The 23,009-nt window shown below is 36.7% G+C and overlaps 2 protein-coding genes across 5 annotated transcripts in view; one reads left to right on the forward strand and one right to left on the reverse strand.

Annotated features, from left to right (window-relative positions):
- Positions 1-23,009, reverse strand: part of PPP1R12A (protein phosphatase 1 regulatory subunit 12A) — a 1,052,766-nt gene that overhangs the window by 534,720 nt on the left and 495,037 nt on the right. The window lies entirely within an intron of this gene.
- The window catches only part of SYT1 (synaptotagmin 1), a 345,628-nt gene that overhangs the window by 54,149 nt on the left and 268,470 nt on the right, over positions 1-23,009 (forward strand). The window lies entirely within an intron of this gene.

A 23,009-nucleotide genomic window follows, 5' to 3' on the forward strand; every position in this document is an offset into this window, starting at 1 on the left:
GTTTAAGCCCACTGCTGGATCTGCTGTTCTGGGCAAAGGCAGAAAACCTTTTATCTATCTCCTTTTTACAGGTAACGGTGTAATCTTTTTGCACCCAAGTCTTGCTCTTTAAACTAAGTAAATCCTCCTTATCCATAATATTTTTGAAATTTCTTGGGGAGAGAAAGAATGTTGTGTTTGGGGTGGGATTTTTGCTATCATCTTGAAACTGTGGGTGGAATTCATCTTAACTTTTGGATATCTGCAATTACAACCATCAGATTGTGATCTAGCATCTGTTTTTAGAGAAGAGAAACATTGACTTCCAAAGTCAGATAACCTAAAGAAGATATCTGAACTAAGCCAAAAGAACTATCCTCTGAAATTGTTTATTCTTTTTCTGTAAAGAGAACCTGAAGTGCAAATGTCAACATTGTTCATTTGTTATTTCCTGCTCTAACACCTTTCAGTCCTATTTATGAAACCTCCAAGGAGTATTTTAGCTCTTTTTTTTTTTTAATAGTTTCATTAAATGAGTAATATTTTATGTTGGTCTTTTAATTTATGTGATACTCATCACATAAATAGCAGAAGCAGCAAAAGCCAACCTTTTCAACATGAGTCACTGGACTGTCAAGAATTTAGTGTTAATACATAATGTACTTTGTTTATATACAACGCAAGTACAAATTAGTATTTTAATTCATCATGTCTTTGTGTGTCTGTTAAGACTCGTAAGGAAAATCTGGTAATAGTATAGACAATTTCATCTATTATTGAGCTTGACCCAGTATTTAATATTCCTCAGATTTAAAGCGGCTCTCTTAACCATAATTCTGCATCTTCAAAAATAGTGAAATGGCCTAAATGTTTTAAAACAGTGTAAATATTTCATTAAACTTGAGTGGCTATTTCAGAGGCTTTACAGAGGTAGATGTCAAAGTAGAGTAACTCTTTTGCAACTTCCCTAAAAGATGAATCACTTGATCCAATGCACAGTTTCTCTAACGAATGTGTGATGTTTGTTTAAGACATTTCATCGTTAGTGTGTGTGGATGCTCCTGGCTCATGCTGTGTCAGATGAGCTGTTTGCATGGTGAGTTATATAAGAAATGGGTGTGTCTCCTCTCAGAGGCAGATTCAAGGTAATGAGGTTTGAGATAGCAATTGTATGAGAGGACTGAGGAGACTCTTTCAGCTGATGTTTGATTATTTTTGCATCTTTCTATTAATAAACTCCAGATAGCAGACATGAGTTTTGCATTGCAAAGAACTGTGGATTTCAGAGATATCTGGGTGAGATTTATACACACAGGTTACACAAGATGTGAATAACATGCTGCTGATTTTTCAGTTTCTGAACAAAAATGTGTATTAGAGCAAGAATGACATCCAGAGCGGATTATAGCTTAAAGGGAACAGTGCCAGAAACTCAGTAAACTTTGTGTAACTCTGTAATTTATCATACTTTTTTTGCCTTTTAGGGGGAGGCTTTTTAGTTCTAATTGTGACCTTACCTTACAGGCTATTGCCTAGGCAACATTCCCACTCAGAAATTACCACAAAAAGTACTTTGTGTCACGAGCACATCCTTTGCATAATTTTATTTATATTCTCACTCAAATAGAATGTATTTTAGATTTTATGTATATCCCTCATGCTGAAGGTGGCATACTATCATTTGCTTTAGGGGGCTGATTCTTTTCTTCATTATATCAGCTAGTGTAAATGGCAAAAACTGTGATTTTAGTCTCATACAGAGCCACTCAAAGCTTTCTAGTACATGGATAAAAATGATATTTCCTAAAGATGATATTACCTAAAGATGAAAAGTTTGTGACCTTATGCTGATTAGGAGGGTGCGGTGGAAGGAGCAGAGTTGCAAACATCAGATGGGAGTCCCCTTTGCTGGGGAGGTGGGAGAAAAGAGTGTCCTGCCAGCTGTTCCAGCTGCCCCACACTCCTTCCCAGTGCATCACCTGAGGCCTCCCCGAGGAGGCAGGACAGCTTTCCAGGCATAGGAGGCATTTTCTGAGTGGGGTCGTCTCTGGCTGTGTTGCCCAGGGCCTCTCAGAGCACTGGTGTTGTGGGTTCGTGTAAAAGGGGCACTACCAGTTCAAGGAGCTGGGCTGCACTCCTCTGTCTGCAGTCCTGGCACCACCTGAGGATGGTAGAGAAGACTGTCATCTGGGACATCGACCATGCTGTGCTAGACATGTGCAATTACAGCCTTCTCACATGTAATTACTCTAGAAATAGATATCTAAGTACAGGTTTGCTATACATAACATAACACTAAATACTAGCAATTAACACAACCGCTTCCTCTTTGTCATGTCTGGGGATACAGAACTGTATAGATGACTGATTTTTATTTTTTGATACAAAATATCCTTTTAACAATCTCAAGTCTGTCTTGTCTCAGTGAAATGGGTTATTTTAATTTACATTTCACTGGTATTAATAGCACCAATTACGTAGATAACGTACATTTTTTGAAGATTACGTAGCAATTACATACATTTTTATCTAAGTTTACTTCATTAAATTCAAAATGCATGTGGATTCATGTCCTACAGCAAATTTTTATTGTGATTTAATTTGGCATTTCAGACATTTCACTATTCAATATCTTGTTTTCTACATATGTATATTTAATATATATAATTTTTTTGATCTGCTGCTATCAAATAAGCTGAATTAGGAGAAGGCAACACGGTGTTCAAATAATTTTGCTTGATGACTAGGTTAAAACCTACAGAAAATACAGTGGAAATGCTTAAATTCTTGTTAAAAGCCATCTGTTTTACTTGTTGTTTTGCACGTTAGTACAAACTAAAGCCCATTATCAGGTAATTTCTTGGGCAGTTTTCACTGTGGTAACATGATTATCAATCTATTATCTATACTTTATAAAAAAGTTCTTTTAATTAACAAAACCAGTGGTATTAATTTTAAGCCTAGTTGAAGTACTAAGCCAAAAAATGAAGGTATGCAGGTAAGTAGTATCCCTACAGTAAAAACTGCTGTTCATATGAACACTGATTTTCATCTGCCACATTTATTTTTTTTTTAAGTGGAGGATCATATGTCTTCCTTGGGAGCTGAATATCTGTATCAGTGTTTCATTTCCTGAGTAGTAGAGGTTTGGACCAAGATACCTCAAATTAATCTGTATTGTCATGTGTTTTGATCTGTCAGAGAGCTCTGCTGATACTAGGGGTCTTCACTGGAACAAAGCACAGAAATGTAGGTTCTTTTTTGGGAAGGAATAAATTGTTTTATTTGAAAACCCCTAGGAAGGCTACTTGAAGTATTGAAAGTTCTGTTGAGGTCTTGTAGGATCTTGTATTTTAGCACGTTCAGCTGGTGCTAATTTAAAGAGGCAGCACACCAATAACTTTCATTTAGAACTTTTATTTATATCCATGTAAGTTTGAGAACTTTCATCAAAACCTGATTCTCCCCCCTGCCCCTTTTTTAAACTAAATTTAGAATACTGAGGAAGTCAGATTTAATAGGTATTGCTTATTTAAAAACTGTTGAAGTGTTACAAGATGTAATGAGATGAAGGAGTATCAGCCTACGTGTTTCATTTTGGTTTTGAATTGTCCTGGGGTTTTTTTCCATTATTTAATATGTTTCTATACCTTTAACTTGTGGTTTAGAATGCACTCTATTTTTGCTTGGTGGATATATCTAAATTAGGTATTACATGTAATTTTGCAATTACATTTTGTTTGGTGCTTTTATTATTATGAAAATTACCAAAGAGTAAAGTAACCTCTGCTGCAAAACAGGTGGACTATTTTAAAAAATAAATTTATTACATATTTTAAAGCAACCTCTGTGTCTCTAGGTTATACTCTTAATAAAGCAACACCTTGGGAAAATGTTTTGAGTTTTCATGAGGTATATAAAAAAAAGGTGCTGATAGTAATTCAGTTGTTCATGCCGTAGGGTGAGTTATTCCAGAGGAGAAGTGTTTAGTTTGGGGTGTTGGGGAGGCCTCAGTGAGCATCAGCAGCTGCTTCTCGGCAGCGCCTCAAACAGCATTTGGTCACAGAGCTGCACGTTCGCAGCAGCAAGGGAACAGCTGCTGCCTTTGTGTGCTTTTGCAGCTCCCTTAACAAATGGCTGATTAGAAATTGAGCAAAAAATGATACTCAGCACAAAACAGGAAGGTATCTTGTGCTTCTGAAGTGTGCATGTGACATGGTGAGAGGAAAAGGAGATGCAATAGGAAGAAACATTGTCTCCCTAGAGAGATTTGGCTTTTCAGAGCCACGGGAAATCAGTCTTGCTTTGTATCATGGGAAGTCAGGCGCTGCAACCCATCAGCAGCTTTTTGGGGAAAAAAAAAAAAAAAAATTAAATCAAGTGTGTAATTGCACGGCTGAAACAATGTTTTAGGGCCCTCTGCTGTGAATTGCTATAACGAGTACAAGTGTTCCTTAGAAATGTTTGATTCCTTCAGTCATGTGAAGATACTCTTTGAGGGGAACACCAGTATTTCAACTTGGAGGTTTGTTGTAAGTTCAGGTGTAAACAGTGCACATCAAATTATTTACTAGGCAAGCTCTCCTTGGTCTTGTGGGGTTTTTTCCCAAACACTGATCCTACGTACTCATCAATTCCAGCTAAATTTCAGGGAAACCATGGTGGCAGATGCCTCCAGTTGGTTGTGAGCAGCAACCTCTTTGCATTTACAGCAAATAGGAGAGGACAGGGCTGATAAAACAATGGCTTTTGGCACAGGGCTCCTTCCCATGAATCCACTGAGGTAATTAATATACCTTTAGGCAACAGAACTAGCAGAAGCTACATCCTGGTTGAACAGAGAGGTGTGTGAAGAAAAGCACCCTTGCTTATAAGTAGTAGGCGTTGCTGTTGTACATTATTGGATCACTTCATGTCATCATCTTTTCCTGTCAGTTTCTCCTGGAAATGGCAACAGTACTTGCCTTTATCATGGAGATGCTGTGATGACTATATTAAAAAGACAATCTAGATTGTCTAAGAAATCTTTGGTGACCCTTGGGCCACAGGCCTGCAATTAGTCGAAGAGATTTTTTTTCTTTGAAAGCTTTAAATTACTGGCCCTTGTGCTGTCAAACATAATCAATAGGGCCCCATTTGTGTTTCAGCTGGAGCTGCCTTGTGATGCTGAGTAAACAGCACTTTTTTAAATTTGGAATAAATTGTTGGCACCCATTACTAGTTCAGAATTGGCATTACTTTAAAATCCCTAGTGCTGTTATCCTGACCATGACTGCTCAGGCTTATATTGTGGGATACCAGGTATTGTAGAAAGTAGGGCAAGCATGGAGAATGGTTTTGCAGCCCCTCTCTCCTACCACCCTCTTGTGTGTATGAGAAGACCTTCCTCAAAAACCAGTCCTCAGTATGAACACAGTCCAGGCTGTTTACAATGAGAGAACACCTCAATTCAAACAGCTCTCAGGCAACAGGTATTAATCATGCCAATATTCAGCAAGCCATGTCCGAGAGCTTTCTTGTGCCTTTGAGCTTAGTATGGATAAAGCCAATAGAGAAAGAGAAAATGGAAAAGGTGGCTTTACTGATAAGAAAACCTACCATAAACTTTGAATTAGTGACAGTGTGTACCAGATTTGCCTCTGGAGTGTTTCATTAGTATTGTGTACTGCCTCTACTGCATGTTAGCTTTCTGCTAGACATGTCACCTGAGATAACAACATTATCTATTTAAAAGGCCCAGGAAAGAAACAAATTAGTTTCCTACTGTCCTACGAAAAATGTGAATACTCAACACGTTCACAGTGTTTTCACACTTAGTAGAAATTGTTCTGTGTTTATGATTTACGCATTTTTTTTTAGTAAAAAACCCTCCAGAAATTATTTTTTTCCTCAGATTATACAACAGACTGGATCAGGGAGATAAATCTCATTCAGGAGGTGAAGTAATGTTCAATGACATTATGGGACCAGCTGCTCTCTTTCTATAGTTTGCTGCATGGACTGCATTTTTAGAGCCCAATAAGGTCAAAACCAATTAGCTGATTAGAAAGTACCAGAAATAAGATTGAACACTTAAGTGACAGCAGAAATAAATGCAGTTCTCCAGTCATTTTGCTCAGCAATACTGATCTAAGGATTTATAGGGAAAGCACTGAGCAGTGTATTGTGCCTAAGATTATATTTATCAAGCACCTTTTTTTATAACTTATTTAAGAGATCTTGGTGAAGCTGCAATACTAAACATATAAATTCTGCAGATGAAATGGCAGATTTTAATAAATGGAACAGCTGAGCTTTGATCAAAGTCAGTACTCAAGAGCAACATAAAAGTAGTCAAGCTCTTAAACTGAACATTTTAATAGTTTTACAATTACATGAGAGAGTTGGTTTTTTTCAAGTAATACCTCATTTAAATGTAAATTTGAGGTTGTTATCAACGTGATTTTTTAAATCATTCTCCATTTCTAGGGATCTTGGATCAAAGTCATCTATTGCACTTGCAAGTCAGCTATTCAAGATGGCCAGTGATAGATGTGGATTACCTGGAAGGTAGCGTTCAGAGCAAATACTAAAAGCATAAATTAACAGAAGGTGGGTTCTGGAGGTCTCCGTGTTTTAAAAATACAGTCTATACTTTTCAGCTCTCAAATGAGCTCAGGAAAATGATAATTTATGAGATTCTGTCTAGACTGGTACAGAAAAGCCCAAGGGCAGCAGAGAAATTGGGAATGATGATAGGTTTTGCACTTAGGGTGTACAGAAGCACAGCCACACATCCCATGACACCACTTATATCTGTGGGTGCAGGGCAGATCATATCTGGGGTAGGAGAAATGAAGCCAGTTGAGTGTAAACAGGAGCATTTATAGCTCTCCTTTCACAGGCACTGTGGTGACCGGTGTAGCTGCTAATGCATATCCTTGAGCCCTACTAGAGCAGAATGTCGTTTGTTTAACTCAACCCACCGATCCTAGACCCATACAAAGCTGTCTAGGATGGATATCTCTGTAAGCCAAGTCCAAACAGTTTTTCTGCAAGTTCTGTGATAAAGGACGGCAAGCAACATTTTATTTAGAGCAGGTTGAGTTGAAGGCACTGCACTGTATTCTTTTATCTCCTAGCACATATAAATGCTCTGTACCTTCACTGCAGTCAGGAAATGTTGGGAAGTAACTGTCATGCTAATAGTAGTGGCACAAGTGTGAATACTTATTTGTTGTAAGGCAGTGTTGTAGACAGTATACTTGTGTATAGTTGAACAGATAGATGTTTTCTGAATGAAGTTGTTTGTACATAGTTGTTTACTCTTTCTTTTGTATTTGTGTACAAATAGTGGATCTCTGATGTTGCTATTAATGTTGCCTTTACTTATTTACGTTATGTTAGGGTTAAAACAGGTTCTAACTATCACTACTGGTAACAGTGTATTTTCTCAGTATCTATTTGTTTTTTGATATATGTGTTTTTTATGAATTTACTTAAAATAAATTTTGAATAACTTATAAATAAAATAAGCAACTATTGTAATAGTCAACTGAATGCATGGCCCAATGCATGGGCTTGCTCTGGGAAGTGCACAGTTGATTTAAAAGAAAGCTGTTTAATGATAGTATATGAATTTGCAAACTAGCTTTGGGAGAAGTTTACAACCCTTTCAGTCAGGTGCCTGGAGCTGTGAGCAGTGTGAGCTGGTAAATGCTCCATTAATATGGCAATAACAAATGTAGGGGATGGGAAAATCACGACCCAGAGGCTGAGCTGTTCAAAAGAAGAGCCAAGAACTGTCTGGGAATACCATTGTAGGAGATGTTTGATAAGGAATTTTCAAAGCTAAGTTAGTGATACAGCTGTTGATTGAACAGCATCCAACATTTCCTGACTGCAGTGAAGGTACAGAGCATTTATATGTGCTAGGAGATAAAAGAATACAGTGCAGTGCCTTCAACTCAACCTGCTCTAAATAAAATGTTGCTCCTGACGTTATCATAAAAGAAAGGACTGCCAGGGTCTCAGTGACACTTATTCCTCCTTACTCCTCAGTCATTTCTGTTCAGACAAATGAAAAGGTTACTGCTCTTTAAGTATCCCTTCTCAAGGGTCTATGATAATTGAACTGTCTAAATTCATGTATAGAGTTAGATTAGACTCTTTCTTTACAAAAAATACATACTCAACTTTTGTGAGTTCTTACCTCCTCAAGAATAAATCTCATGTGTGAGCCTGTTCTGGAAAGTGGCTGTTAATGAAAGAGTGGCACACATATAGAGCGGTGGTGTGAAGTTCTTTTTTCCCCTCTATTCATTCAGACTGCATCAACTAAGTGCATTTTTTATACTACTTTTGAATAGTTATGTAAAAACAGAGAAAAATGACTATGCCTGCAAAATTATTCTGTCTTTAAACAATTAGGAATGTAGATATATTGAGAAGAGGATAAGTTACAGATTTATGATCTCAGAAATGGCAGTCTTCATGGCTGGTGCTGGGTAATCTTCCTATGTATTTTCCTGTATTTATATAAGGCAGAGTTGATATTCAAGTATATGAAAATGTCATTTAACAGTTTAGTAATAAAATGTAGTTGAAGTGGAAAGATCACAAATATCTCGGGGGCATGAAATAGTGAGTTCCAGAAAAAAGTTAAATAGATTGGTTTAATTAGCACATTTAGTCTGTGGAAAAAGTACATGATTCTGTAAACAGAAGACTTATCTTCTGTTTTCTTCTATTTATTCTTTATCATACACTGCTTCTCTGAAAAATGCAGGTTGCTATTTAAAGAATTTTAAAAACATGAGGTGGGTAGGGATCTCCTTGGCTGCCAGCTCCAGCTCCTTACTGTTTCAAGTAGCACTTCATATTGATCCACCTTATGGCCTTGTAAAGCACAGTGCAACTGGGTGTAATTCGGGGGAGGGGATGGGAGCCGCATCTGTTTCTTCTCTTACGAGGCTGTTACAGATTCTCATTGTTTTAGTGTTTAGACTTCTATTTTTTTTTCATTTACAGCCTAACTTTATTCATGGCCACCTTATATTTATTCGTTCTTATGCCAGCTGTGGCCCCTAGACTGAATAATTTTTCCTTCTCTTTCACTATTCAGTTCCCTGGCATATTTTCTCTTTTATTTCACCAGACCAGATATGCTTAAGCATTTTTAATCTCTTTTTGTCAGATAGATTTTCCATTTCTCTAATCATGTTGGCACCTCTTTTTTGCACCTCTTCCAATTTAAGCTTATCATTCTTTAACATGAGTGAACAGGATTCTATGGCAATTTAGAGATACCGATGATTAGATTTCCCCCATATCAGTATTTCCTTCTCTCCTGAAAAATCTTGTTCGATGCAGCTTAGAGTTGCATTGTCCATATAACACTAACAACTCATACTTAAATCCTATGACCGATCCTTTTCCACCTCAGTCATTTTTAACTAAAGAAATTCTGGCTTATGGAAGAAATGTTTCTATTAGTCCTTAGGGGGATGGCCTTGCCATTTATATGATGGATTTTTATTTCATTTATATTATTCGTGTTCTCAAGGTCATGCAGTTCTTTGCATAACGATATCCCAGTGCTCCTCGGTATTGATTATCTCCCCAAAAATGAATTATCATGATGGTTCACTAATATAGTACAGATACTTTGGCCAAAGTAATTATGAAAATAACAAGATTTCTCCCAGGACTGATCACTGAGGAACTCTCTTCATAGCTTCCCTCTAGCCTGAAATTTTCCATCACTAGGTGTGTTCTTTTTCAGTGAGATTAACACCAAGGTTATGGGTTTGATCCCTATATGGGCCATTCACTTAAAGTTGGACTCAGTGATCCTTGTTGGTCCCTTCCAACTGAGAATATTCTGTGAAACACCTTCCCTTTAGTTACCTATTGGTCTAATATTTCTGCTATTAATCCTAATTTTACGTCAGCTGAGTAATGATTTCCCATGTGGCCTGATACAAAAAAGGCTTTTCTAGACTTCAGATAAGGTGTCCCACATTTCCAATGTCTAATAAACTCCAGAACCTTGAAGAAAGCTACTGAATTGTTGTTGTATGATCTACCTGCTCCTCATCCCTTGACCTGTTTGTCTTTAAATTAAATACACTTTCTCTGAAAACTTTCTCTAAAAAAAATACACATTATTAAAAAACTTTCCAACCAGCTGTTGCTCTAATTGCTTTCTCCTCTCTCCTACTTTGCTGCTCTATGCTGTTCTTCTCTTCTATGCCTGTAGGACAAGATAATGATATTGCTGCCTCATATATCCTCTTCCTATTCTTCCAGACTTTGGGCTGGAGACCATCTCATCACCTTCAGCTTAATCGTCTTGAGCCTCTCTTCTCTCTGAGTTTTGTAACTAACAGATAATTTTTAATTTTTACTTCTGTTACCCATCTTCATCCCTGCATTCAATATTTTCAGCATAAGCCTAAATTCTGTACCATCTTCACTCCATTGTGATCCCTTTCTCATTTTTCTTGTTTGTATTTTATTCATATAGTTGAAGAATCTTTAAATATTTGTACTTATTCACAGTTTTTATCTTCACATTTTGTCATCATCTACTCCAACCACCATGGAAACAAGACTAGTGTATTTATTGCCATTCCCACTCCGTGTTTATATAAATAGGTATTTACAAAGAACAAATATTTATGTAGCAATAATAAAATATCTTTGAATCAAACAGCAGGACCCTCTAGATCTTAAATCCATACACAAAACTTTGAAGTAACTTTCTGCTTATACTACGTAGAGTTAGACAGATATTCAAAGGAGCAGCATAATTTATTTACTCAGGTTTTAGTCTAGCCTATCCTGTGCAAATAAAATGAAAGAATAGGTTTTAAAAAGTCTTTGTTGAAAGAGCACATTAATTTGTCTTTTGAGTGTTAAGTCAAGCTAGTGTTTAGATTAAGCAGGGTTTTGGAAGACTAAAGGGAGGAGATGGAAAATATCAGTCTGTTGGTTGTTGGGAGACTGTTCTCCAAAGACAAGTTCAGTGTGTGAGATGAATCAGGAAGAAGTGAAAACTTAGAAGTTGAACACAGAGAGCAGAGATCAGTGCAAGAAGAGGAGAGGAAGAGGAAAAAGAAAATAAGGAAAGCCATTGCTAGGCAGTCACAGACAATACAAAGGAAGCGAGAGCCAGGCAGGGGATGGGGTGTAGGTATTTTAGTGGGGTAGAACTGAGTTCCTTGCTATGAGAAGAAGGGTGACTGAAATTTCACACCTAAAGCAATATGAAACATAAGGAGAGAAAAGGAAGACGAAAAAGATTTTGAGCCTTGAGGAGAAAGATGTTTGTTGGAGGCAACCACAGCTTCAGTGATACAGTAAAATAGAAGACTCATGAAAAGTAATAGAGTGTACTAATGCACTGCAATAATTTATTCAGCTGAGACCACAGAGTGACAGTGAATGATTCTAGTCAACTTTGGGTTAAGTGAAAAATGTTGAAAGGAAAAGTGAGAGGTCAAAGTTTAATATTTACTTTTTATTTGTTTACCCAACACAAACATTAGGAAACTACTTCTAACTTTATTGACCTCCTTTGTCTGTATGATACAATTATTAGTGGGGATATTTTTTGCCTTTTGGAATGAGTACAGAATCTTTCAAGCTAATGCATAATTCAGGTACTCCATAATGTGTTGTATTACTCGCCAGATACTGGGCCACTAATGTGATTCAGCTTGGTGTTTCAAAAGAAACTATTTTAATTCTGATAATTCAGTACTAAGAAGAATCTCAGGCCCTTTTGCATGGACTTTGATAGTAGATACTGTAGTCATAAAGTAAAATTCTTCATTATATTCATTTATTAGGACAGTGCAAAGTCCAGAACTGCTTATCTTGAGAGATCATAGGGTTTCTTTTGAGGTTTCCTTCCTTTTACTTTTTTTTTTTAAATTACTTATTTTCTATTATATTGAGGAACAGTGTTGTTTAATTACGTCTTCATGGCCAAGAAAAGGATTGTGAAAGTATCATGGGTAATTTGAGTTGCTGTGAGCTTCTTTGCATGAGAGTGTATGTGTGTGTGTGCACGCATTTGCCACATTTCTATGGAGTAACACCTACTCCAAGAGAACACGAAATCGGCATGTATTTTAGAACAGAGGTGACCAAGCTTTCACAAAGCTTCTCTGTCTCCTTCTTGTGGCTGAAAATCTGATGTAACTTAGAATAGTCCTTAACTTGCTGAGGACTGCATACTGTAAGGAATCCATGATGGTAACTCTTCATCCCATTTGAAGTACCAGGTCATTACTCCAAAAAAAAAGTGTTAGAGCTGTGCTACACATATAGCTTATAGGCAATTACCAGAGTGAGACACTTCACTGTCTTCTTGAGTGGTAGAAAACATTTTATTGAAACTGATTGTCTAATCTTACAGGCAATGCCAAATGTTCTACATTTTGAGAAGTAAGTGGATGAAAGCTTTAAAACAAAAGCTTAACATTTGTCTTTGTTGGACCATCTCATGGAGCTCCCAGCAACTTCAGCTATGGGACTGCTCTAACACCTAGTCATTGGGGTGTTCAGTGCATGCAATGACCAAAGATGCCAGTGGCATAGGAGTCCAGTTTAAGACAAGAGACAGCAGATGAATATAAACAGTGAAAGGAGGTACAAGTCTCAGAAAATAGATTTTAAAGAATAACTATAAGGTCAGTTTTTATCATAGCCAAAGTTACACAGCTCATTTCTTCAGTCTTTGTGCTTAATAGGAATTAGCAGGTTAGTAGTACTACTGACTGCTTTAATACATATTGTTCTTTGCAGACATTATGTGTCAAGTCTCTAAACAGAGTCAGGAGCCACTATTTGGATTTTTTTAATTTTAGTGGCCTCTGCATCATTGAGAGGACTTCAGAAATGTAGCTCCATTCCTGGCAAACTTTGGTTTCTTTCTTGACTATTTCTTCCTTGAAGTTTCATTTGGAACAGAAAATAACTAATGAAGGCTGTGTCATAGCATCTGTTATTAGAAAAAATTTTGTATTATTTCTTTCAAGAGAATGTATTCTCTGTAAGCAATTTTTTGTTTTCATGTTTCTAAGTATATTTGAAGAATACTTTTAAAGGTTAGTTAAGTTATATGGGGGGGAAACCTTTCACTAACAAGTAGGTTCCCAAAGGAACAGTAACGGCAACTAAGAAACCCTGTTACGGTAATAGAAAGGTTTATAGCTATATGAGACTCTTATGCAAGTCTGTGATCTCATAATTCAACAGAGATATTAGATTATGGTGAAAGGGAGGAAGATGCTCACCTGATTATATTTTCAGCTACATCAATAGTTAAATCAGTGCTAAGGAATATACAGATATTTCAGTGATTTAAAGGAATAGGATAAGAATGCTCATTTATCTCAGTGGCATGCTAGTTTAATGAGTTATACTGAGGATGGTTGTAAAGAAACAGTATCTGCAAAATAAATCCTCTTCATACAGCTTTAACAGTGTAAGTAAAACATAAATGCTGTTTATGGAAAAATCTGTTGTTAAAAAACAATTACAATAGCTTGTATTATGTTCTTTCATTGAAAAACAGTAAAACCTGGTATTCAGTTTTCCTACTATTGAATTGTCATACACAATCATTTTACTCTTTTTCTCCTCCCACCTATATATTTCAACTTTAAATTTTAAAGAGCTATTTTTTCCAGAAATAATTGGGTCATTTTTAGTTACCGTCTGCAATTTGTTAGTCAGAATAAAGCTTACTCTAATTTCAGTAACGGCTTTATGAAAGCTTGCAGTATTAACTGCTGCAAAAAGCTTTTGTGGCAGCACACGGCCCTCTTCTCCAGCACAACTCATTGGACATCCATATCCTATGCCACTTAAATGAAGGTGAAATATCCTGCCCTGAGATTTTAAATTCTCATAGTATTAATTTTGTTCTGAGCATGGGTATTCAAAGAATACACAAACCCGTGCAAAAACAGTGATGGTTATTAGTATATCCAAAACAATGTATCTTATCCTTCTTTTCACAAGTTGAATAATATATACTAGAATAACCGTGTCAGAAGGGTTTAGTATTTTCAAATGGCTACATTTCAAAATAAGCTCTACACAAACACAACATTTTGTTTAGATAACATGACACTGCTATGCATTTTGCCTGTTTGTTTTTATAAACTGCATTAGGTGCTTTTGAGCATCTTTAGACATGTAAATACCTCACCTTTAGACCTCTTCTGGTCTAAACAAAGAAGTGCAAGCACTGGCAGCATTTACAATGGTGGAAGTCAGGTATGCTTTGACTCAAATCAGTGGGCTTTGTTGATTAATGCCTCCATCTGAAAATACTCAAGCTGTAATCTCGTTTGTTGCCAGCTGACCAAAATAAAATTCAAGTGAGAAACTACATTTCAAGAGGACTAATAAATCTATTTTGAAGATGGGGAGACAAAAAGTAAAATTACTTCCATAAGACACAGTGGTATTAGTGTCTGATATATATTCATATGTAACAATGGCTGATATTAAATTCTTGGCCAAAAAAATAGGTAGTTGGATCACACAATATGCAGCTCTTCAGTTTGGCATCAGTTCCATAACACAATAAAAGTTATAATTTGTAAGCTTGTCTGGTTTTCAGAAAAACACTGAGAACAATTTGATCTGTTCTGGTACATCAGACAATACAGTGCAGGTGGTTTAAAAACAAAACAGTTAATCAAGCAAAATTTTACTTAAGCTACCTGACTATTTATCATCCAGTCTATGCACACTGACAATTGTGCCTTTCTGAGCAATTATTTATAGAATATTTAAATAGCCTGGGCAGTATGTGCAACTGCTGAGAATACTATTGTATTATGAATTACTTCTTGAATTTGTTTCAGTTCAATATAGGCTGACAACATGGCAGTGAGTCAACATTGTTTTCTTGAATGCAATGCAATATACCATTTATACTGTAAATCAAATTTTACCTCAAGTATTGTTTTGTTCATGTTATAATAACCCTAAAGTAAACGTTGAATCATGTGATAATCAGAATTATTTATTTATTTAATCATATTTCCACTTCTTTTTGCATATATATTTCACAAACTTTAGAAGTTGTATTTATGTCACTAAGGGTCACTATTCAGTTCTTATCTGCATGACTCCCATTTAAGCAAAAAACACCAACTTGGAAATGGCAGCAGAGAATATGATGGAGTAGTTCCTTGGTGGACTGTATCCTAGTTGGATTTTTTTAGAGAAATCCAAGAAATACATTGAGAGAAGGAAGCTGAGAGATGTGAAATACACTAAGAAATACTGTGTTGCCTGACTGGACAGTAAGAATACCAAGCTTAAATGTGAAGCGTCCCCAGTCTTAAGTGATGCTTTGTTATAATTTACCATGATTTGACTGCTTCATGTGTGTACTTATTCATGGCTTGGGTGTAGCGTTAGAGGATATATTCTGACTAAGAAGCTTCCTGGAAAATGGATGACAGAGAAACGGTGATGAACTTATTGTACGTTCTAAATGCAAACACCAATTTTCAAGGGAACTAATTAAAATCTTTATCTGATCCCTAATTGCAAGAGGGCTCTACCTGAGTGCATGCGATAATTTCATGTTGTTTAAGATTTCTAATTTGATTGTTTATTTATTTCCTAGTTTTATGGGTACAGCATTTTTTTATGTTCATATGTCTCTGCCAGAGGAAGTGGCAACCTTCCCTTTAAATGTTGCAGTTAGGAAACAATGCTTGGCAAGTGGATTTTGAGGGTTTTTTTCCCTTGTGTATGTGAGAAGAATGGTAACTCAACCCATCAAAGCTGTTTGTAAGAGAAGATGCTTCTTTCCAATGTAATTGGCTAATAAACTACTGTTTTGAAGAGAGTCGAACTTGAGATAATGTACAGAATCTTGATAAACTGTGAGTGCATATTACCAGAGCTCTGTGAAGATTGTTTTGTCATCTTGGCAAGGACGTGCTGAGTTTTCTAGGTACAGAGTGACACACTGTACATCAGCTTGATGTTGGCAAAGAACATTAAACTCTTATTTTGGCATTACAAGTTGTCAGCTGGCCAATTCCGTTGACTTTAATAATTGCTAATTGAACAAGTGCACAGATCTGGAAGACAGAACCTCAAAAACTTGCCCGTTCTTTGTCAACTTCCTAGTTTTGTGTATTTGTGTTATTTTCACTTGTGGCATGAAATAAATCGACTGTTTAGTTTCCTTCTGCAGAGAGTTCTATACCATGAGATTGATCTTGTGTTTGATGTCTTTCATAAGCTGAAGGTCACGCTCATAGTTTAAGCTGGAAATTGTTCTTTAGTAGCAAGTAAATGAATTGATCAGTATGGAGTTGGGTTGGTACGAGAGGTCAGATTGAGATTTTGAGGATAGAAGTTGGCACAATATAAGGAAATGTGATGTTTTTGCTCTGTAGTGAACTATTGATTCTGACTTTTAATTGCATGCTTCAGCATACATGTGGAGGAAAAATATTTATAGGAAACCAAGATGTCTGTCACAGTCTGCTTTTGCTGTAAGAGAAAAGTTAATATTAATGATCTGACATGTAGCAAAAGCAAAAAGAATGTTAGAAAGTAACATCTTTACATAAGTGCTTAGGCAAAAGTATAGACAGATGCAGAGCATCTCATTGAAACAGAAGAATTGTTCCAAGAATTCAGACGAGGGATTTTTATAGACTTGGACCTACAGTGTTAAGTATCCTACCTTCAACAAGCCATAGAATATTTCCAGGGGAAAGAGGAATAGAGTGAGAAGACATCACACATCTCTTGAAAATTCCCAGCCTCCAACTGTTTTCAGCGCAAGGGATTTCCTAAACCTGGTGTGATATCTCCAGCTACCAATGAACTCTTTTCTAAGTTCTTGTTAAGTTTCCCCATAGAACTTTTTAAAACTTTCTTGTAACTCCTAATATGTTTCTGAGAATTTCATAAATATTTCACCTGTTGTGCTAAGAACCATCTTCTTTTGTTTGTTTTGCACTTTTCTCCCACCAGCTTTCTTTGGGGTTGCTAGTTTTCCTATATACAACAATATACCAAACCTAAAATTTCATAATCACAGAATATGTAGAGTTGGAAAGGACCCACAAGGTCCAACCCTGGCCCTGCACAGGGTCATCCCCAAAAGTCATACCATGTTGCCTGAGAGTATCATACAAATGCTTCTTCAACTCCATCAGGCTTGGTGCTGTGTCCACTACCCTGGGGAGCCTGATCCAGTATGCAACCAGCCTCTGGGTGAAGAACTTTTTCCTAATATCCAACTTAAACCTCCCATGACACAACTTCAGGCCATTCCCTTGGGTCCTGTCAGTGGTCACCAGAGAGAAGAGATCCATGTCTGTCCTCCACACCTTCTTCTCACAAGGAAGTTGTAGACTGCAATGAGGTCTCCCCTCAGTCTCCTCTTCTCCAGGCTGAAAAAACCAAGTGACCTCAGCCGCTCCTCACACAGCTTCCCCTCAAGGCCTTTTACCATCTTCCTTGCCCTCCTTTGGACACTCTCTAATAGCTTACTATCTTTCTTATATTGTAGTGCCCAAAACTGCACACAATATTCAAGATGAGGCCACCCCAGTGCAGAGCAGAGCAGGACAATCCCCTCCCTCGCCCAGCTGGCGATGCTTTCCCTGATGCCCCTCAGACACAGTTGGCCCTCCTGGCTGCCAGGGCACTACTGACTCATATTCAACTTGCTACTGACCAGGACCCCCAGGTCCCTTTCCATGGCACTACTTTCCAGCATCTCATTCCCCAGTCTGTACAAACATCCAAGGTTGCCCCATCCCACATGCAGAATCTGACACTTTCCTTTGTTGAACATCGTATGGTTGGTGATTCCCAATATCGGTCTGATGTTACCCCATTCACTCTTACCCTCTGTGCTTGACCCATGAGCCAATTGCTCACCCACCACCTGATGTGTTCGTCCAGCTGTAAGTTGGACATTTTGTCCAGAAGGACCTGTGAGAGATGGTGTTGAAAGCTTTACTGAAATCCAACTAGATGACATCAACTGGCTTCCCTTGGGTGGGTTACCTTGTTGTAGGATGAAATCAGTTTGGATAAGCAGGACTTTCCTCTCATGAAGCTGTGCTGCCTGTGCATTTGAGCCCTCTGTTTTGATACAAATTATTGCAGAAGATCACGGAAACTCAGTTTTGCAACTGAAGTTATTGACAAACAGCTTTACATAAGGAGATTATAATTTTTAAACCATTGACAATATAGAAATTGTCAGTTGATACTTTTCCTCACAAAACTATTGCATACCTGGTCTGGATGGATGATAAAAGGCACTGAGATCAATAACCCCATGTTTTAATTAGTAGTGTGATAGGTACTCCTAAAATAATGCAAGTTATGTTAGAAAGCTACAAGGATAGTGAAATTTTGCTGATAGCCTGAATAACAGTGTGTATTTAAAATAGAAGATCAGAGGGAGATCTGATAAAAGTAATACAGGCTGGAATGATGTCTGGGTATTCCAGATCTTATTTAAGGTCATTTATCATGTAACAAACAGTTCACAGTGTTTCGTGGGGTGAAGCTTAAATATTGTGCTTCAGTGTAATTAAGAATCATTTGCAGTAAAATGAAAAGATCATCCAAATCTCTATGTATTCACCTGATAAATGTAGGTCAAGGCTGACTGAAAGGTCTTGCTGGTCTACAGATACCAGATTATTAGAGACTCCTGTGATTGTTTCAGAGTGGAGATAACTTCAATATCTTTCAGACTGAAAAAAAAAAGGTTTTTGTTTAGTACCGGAGATAAAAAATACAGTCAGAAGTCCTGAAAAAATAGTAAAGAAATATCACTTCTGTCTTGCAGAACTAAAAGAAGCTTGGGGTTTTGTTGGTTTTGGTTCTTTTTTTTAATTGAACAGTGATGCTCCATGAAATTATTCAGTGTCTTTCTATGTTTCTGAATATTCTAAACTTTTAAAAAGTTGAGACTGGTATGCACAGTGAAGAGATACATTTTGAAAACTAGCTGAAGGGATTAAAGAATGTCTGAGTCTTGTAACTCTACAGTTTTTGTTGGTAATAAAAATATTCCATACTACTGGATTGCACTGTGAGCGCTGAATACTAGGAGCATGTAGTAGTCAAATATGAGGTAGGTGGGCTACAGCTGTAGCATTATTAACAGTGAAACAGAATACTCTACTTATTGACAGGTGCAGAAAAATTGTTTTCTTCTGAACATTAGTTAAAATTAATTTGTTAACAAGATATCCTTATATTGCAGTCCCAGGTAGTGTCCCTGCTTTCTTTTAAAACCTCAAATAAAGTTTTCTAGTTAAAAAAAAAAAAAAATCAGGTGTCAGAAAATACACATCCAAAGGTGTTTTATCCCAGTCCTTTGTAATAGATATGATGGAAGGATGACACTGTAAATTTTCTCAGTTTTATACTTTTTCTCCCTGAATCTATTCATTTTTTGTAACATGACTGCCGGCAATCCCTTAAGTTTGCAGATGTAAATAGCCAGTGTCAGTATGTATTTTATGCCTCCCAAAAAATACCTCCCGAGGAGAGGCTGTCTGGTAACTCTCAATTTAGCTCAAATTATAGAAATAAACAGCTAATCTTTTCTATGGACAGATTTGTTTTTTCCCAGAAAGAAAGGAGAGCAAACTCAATTTATCTGCATCATCCAGTGTTTCTCATAACGTCCTTCATAAGTTGGTCATTGAACTTTCTTGATAAGAAAGCCTTTTTCCATCACCTTTTATTACCTACTGCCTTCTTTCTCTCTCTCTTTCTGCATTTTCCTCCACATGTTTGTACTACTGGGTAGGTGTCTGAGAACCAGGCTTTTGTTTGAGAAAGACTAGTTCAATAAAAGTATACCACTAGTTTAAGTATCTTTTTTATGAAATTAAAAAAGCAAGACACAAAGTGAAACAAACACCCCCTACCCCCTCACCTCCATTTTGTTTGCATTTTGTGTGCGTTTTGTAACTCCCATAGAAAACATATAAAGGTTTTCCACAGAGACTATTAGTATTCTGGCAAACTCTCACTTGTGGTCCATAGGCCATCAAAGTGCTGACAGATGCACTGTTCCACAGAAATGCAAAGATTATATTTTCATGTCTGTATGTACCCTGCAAAAACCCAAAACATTCAGATTTCTCCTTGCTACTCTGTTCCAGCTCACTCAAGCCATCTGCTTGCTTTTCCTGCTGCATTTGGTCTCATTAGTCATGTTCACATGTACTTCAGGCTGCTTAATTTCATTATGCAAAGTATTATGCACTGTTCATCCAATAAGTGAGAGAGGTTCATTCTGCTCCCCAAGGGACTTGTAAAAAGAATTTTTAAATCTCTAAGAAAACCTGAAAATTCTTGTTGAAACATGGATCATGTTTCACTGTTACCTATATTAAAACATACTAAAACTTAATTTACTGATTTATCTGTCTTTTCCCGACTCCCAGAGGTTAACTCATGTCTCCTTAGAAATATTTGCATCGAACCAGGATTTTTCGACACAGTTATGATTTCAACAGAAAACTACACATCTTATTTGAAAGTTTCCTTTTTGGTGGAGTTAGGTTTTCTGCCTAGCAGTGAGATTTCCAGTTCTGAACAGAACATGTTTGTGGTCATCCCTGTGACTATGCACTGGAATTAGCAAAATCCTAAGCCTTTTGAAAATATAAAGAATTCACAGAGGAAAGAGAGATTTGTTAATAACGAAGATTAAAAAAAATCCATTTGTGGTCATTGCTGAGTGTGCTCTAGCTTCTCAAAACTCCTGACGCTGACTGTGATAAACTCATAGTATTCCCGTGAAGTGACTCAACAGACTTTATGTTGCAAGATGAAAAAGATAGAAAAAGAGTTTCCCATGATGGTTTTTAATAACTCCTCTGTGTGTTATCCCAGCTGGAACTCTTCTGGGACCCCAGTGGACAAAAGAGTACCAGTATGGGTGAAAATTGTTCAACATTTTGCTGAGGATGCAATGACCGAGGCTTGATGGGCAAAGGCAGTGGATTAATAGTCAACCTGGGTAATATCAACCTGGATAAAAATTGGACACGGAGTGGGAAACTGGGACTGACTAGACAAAATGAGTCAGAATTGGCAGGGAGCTCTAGGGAAGACAGATTTTATAAGGAATAGGATAACTGGACAGCAGATGCAGAGCTGCCAACATAACTGCCAGTAGCATCAGCCAGTAAATCCTAGCTAGAACGAACTGGGAATGATTGAGAATGAGCCAGGAAGGCAGGAAATGGAATTCAATGGGAGTTTTGCTTGGGTATGCAGGAACTTAAAATATATACTATGAGCTCTAAAGAAAAAAAAGGGTGGACGAGAAATGAGCATCCATTATTGGGTGTATAAAATTAGTGGATTTTAATATCTTGAAAAAAAATCCATCATGAAAATAATAATTTAATTTTAAGAATCGGCTCTGTAAAGTATATAAATTCTAGAACATTCACAGAGTAGGAGGGATAAACGCTTTAAATTGCTTTAAAAATAACGTAGGCACTGGATAAGCATAGCTACCCACAAAAAATATGTGACTCAGAGACTGTCATAAAGTCTCAGAAAAAGACTGAATGAAATTTTGAGTGCTTGACATTGCAGCAGTGTCTTTTTATTAATGTTGTGGTTTGCATATAATGAGTTTAATTTTACTTTGTTGTTTTGATAAATAAATACATTCTATCTAGGCAGCCACAAGCTACAAAATAATTGTTGACTCTGAAAGCTGGAACATTTTTAACCATCTTTTCCTGATAGTTATTTCATTAAAACCCTACATCCTGGAGTAATGGAAAGGATTTAGTCTTTCTTTTCTGATGGAAAAGACACATTCTGTGGTGTTGTAAATTCTTGTGCCCCCTGACTTTGGTGACTGTAAATTCAGTGCAATACACCATGCTGATATGGGCTTTATTCCCTAAAAATTAGAAGGCAAATAATAGGTATCAACATTTACAGAAAATTCCATCATTTTTGCAATACTGATTTCTTAGTACTTAAGTGCTGAAAAAAAGAGATATTCCAAAGTATTTAAAATAATTTAAATGAACTTTTGAATTATGCACTACTTTTGTTGTTTAAAAAATATCTAAATTTCTTACAAGATTTTACTGGTTTATATATTGTCAAGACTAACTACCAATACTGATGGTATTTCCTCCTAAGGAAAATATCAAAAGTGCTACTATGTACAAGATATGGGGACTGAGAACAGCTTTTTTGGGGTATGATTAAGGAAGTGGGCAAGGATTAAAGGCATTTAAGACTGAGAAGGTTCCTTAAACCAAAGTCTTTGTGTGACATTCAGCATATTGTTTAATTTTTATGTACCTCAGCTTTCATCTGTAGAACAAATATGTTGATATAGCTTTATTCCTATACTTTCTTATCTCAGGGATTTTATTTATAAAAATCTTAAAGATCTCTAACAGTCTTGTTCAAACAATGTCCAGCACAGTGAGCATTCAGTCTTAACTGGAGCTTCTAGTCACAGCTGTGGGGGAAATTTAATTTAATTAATTTAATTTACCAGAATAGGACACTCTGTAGAAGAAAAATAGAAGAACTGAGAAGGAAAAAGATTAATATCTGTAGTATTATCTGAATAGTTCTGGGAAGTTGTTTGAGTCTAATGTTGAATTGACTCATGTCACTTTTGGCCCTTAATCCAAACTGTCCAAGTATAAATCCATATCCTTTTCGTATCAAATGAATTCACTGAGCGTGCTAAGTTAAGGAACCTTGTGGGTTACAGCAGTAGAAGAATACAATGTGAGATCACTGCAATTCACTGTACTTAGCTCTCTGATGAAATCTGCAGAAATGTATAATATTAGAGCACACTAAGGAAACAGTCCAAATCAGTCCATGATGAAGAAAACTTGTTCATGTCTTTTTTTCCTAGGTTTCTTAACTATCTGATTAACTCTCATGATAATCAGCTATGGGCAATCAGTTGAAGGGCACTGAACAAACCAAGTATATTTAAAGGAATTTTT

Source organism: Myiozetetes cayanensis, unplaced genomic scaffold (genome assembly GCF_022539395.1).
Source record: "Myiozetetes cayanensis isolate MyiCay16 unplaced genomic scaffold, myiCay2020 scf3, whole genome shotgun sequence".
Lineage (NCBI taxonomy): Eukaryota > Metazoa > Chordata > Aves > Passeriformes > Tyrannidae > Myiozetetes > Myiozetetes cayanensis.